General features: G+C 39.4%; 1 pseudogene; it reads right to left on the bottom strand.

Annotated features, from left to right (window-relative positions):
* Positions 1-841: 841 nt before the first annotated feature.
* LOC143592912 (NDR1/HIN1-like protein 3 pseudogene) lies at positions 842-1155 on the bottom strand (annotated as a pseudogene).
* Positions 1156-1976: the final 821 nt, after the last annotated feature.

Raw genomic sequence — 1976 nt, forward strand, 5'->3', positions numbered from 1 at the left:
ATTACGACGAACAAGAAGGCTTTTCTATAAATAATATGTCACAACTTTATATTTATAAGTTTAATGTTTTGTTAGTTTGTTTTTGAAGATTTTAAAACATGTAACCTTTTTTTTTGAACTTCTAAAAGTAAATAAAATGAATTTTGTGTTAATTGTTTTGTTTATTTTTCATGTTATACAAATACGAATCGTAGTTTAGAATCCAAATCGCAAACGAAAAACGAAAAAAAAAACTAAATGCACTTGTATTGCAAATCCAATGAACAAGTTTACATTGTACAATGGTTACATATTTAACTGATGATGTTCCAACTGATGAAACTCTGCAACTGATGTGTCACTGATTCATGTTTTGCATCAGTGACAACAAACTCTGCAACTGATGAATGTTTCCACTGATGAGTATTCCTCATCAGTGGCAATCTTCAGTAGTTGTCATCAGTGGCAACCTTCAGTAGTTGTCTTCAGTGGCAACCTTCAGTAGTTGTCTTCAGTGGCAAACATCTTCAGTAGTTGTCTTTTCTTCATCAGTTAATTGTTTATTTTTATGTTAATTGTTTTTTTTATTTTTCATGTTATACAAATACGAATCGTAGTTTAGAATCCAAATCGCAAACGAAAAACGAAAAAAAAAAAAAAAAAATTTACACTGTAACCGGTTGGAACCGGTTACGGTACAGGAACCGGGTTAGGAACCGGTTAGATAGGTTAGGGGTCCGAGGTTGGGAGAACCGGTTCGGTTCCCTAACAGGTTCGAGCCTGGGTTTAATTGAGGGTTTTGAATATAGGAACCGGTTAGGAACCGGTTCCGGTTCCTAGTCCCAAACCGTTTTGAACATGCCTAAGTATTATTAGTGGGAGATAAGGTGAATTTGGTGAGGGTGACGTCATCGACGTGGAACTTGGGGACGTTGGGGCGGAAGATAAACCAGAAGATTAAGGCGATGACTGCGAGGATAACGGCGACGGTGATTAATATCTGACAGATGATGTTAAGCATGCAGCTGCAGATGCAGCTGAAGCAGCAGGTTAATGGGTTGCAGGTGGTGGGCCCACGGCGGCCCGGACGGTGGTAGGATTTGGGGTTTGGTGGTGGGATCGACGGGCCGTAGAAGGCGCCGTTGAGATGCGGTTGTGCCGGCGTGGAGGGCATTATCGGAATTTGAGAGGATTGTGATGAGAATTGAATATTTAGGGTTGATGGGGGGTTTTATGGACTAGTGGGGGATAAGTATAATGTAACAGATGCTTTTTTGTAACTTTAATCGGTGTATCTTAGTTGTAATGTGTGCTTCTTTCGTTGTACGTTTTGATTCAAGTTTTGGAAGTGTTTTTATTAGATTTTTTTGAATGGATAATTCAAGATAGACCAAGCATAATGATAGTCAAGCTTGTAAAAGTTGTTAAGCGTATTTTAGGCGACGGACTATGTCAAATATTGTAGGTTTACTAATATTTATAATAAAATAAGTGAATATCAATATAAATAAGAAGTATATACTTTTAAGGGAAAATTCTCATAATGACTCATTTATAAAATGTGTTTCCAAAATAATTCTCACTAATTCAAGTTTCAAACTTTGTCCCTTTGATATCTCATCGCCGACGACATGATAGCGAACACCGACGATGCGTTACTGAAACAAATAGGATAACGGCACGTGGCCAGAATAGGTCGTCGACGATGTGTTCTTCGGCCCATTTAATTACAGACGATGTGTTCTTGTTAACGACGTCAATGACGGGCTGCCATACCTGACACCCGTGTTCACATCACCGACGACGACTTGTTGGGTATAACATATGGTTGACGATGCGTTATGTTGCTAACGTAGGGTAGCAGCGATGCGTTATGTTGCTAACCTAGGGTAGCAGCGATGCTTATCCACTAATGCATCGTCGACGACCTATTCCGGTCATATTCCGGCCACGTGTCGTTATCCTATTTGTTCTAGTAACGCATCGTCGGTGTTCGC

Source organism: Bidens hawaiensis, unplaced genomic scaffold, assembly GCF_021521415.1.
Source record: "Bidens hawaiensis isolate Kalapana, Puna unplaced genomic scaffold, B.hawaiensis_p1.1 tig00041376_1, whole genome shotgun sequence".
NCBI lineage: Eukaryota > Viridiplantae > Streptophyta > Magnoliopsida > Asterales > Asteraceae > Bidens > Bidens hawaiensis.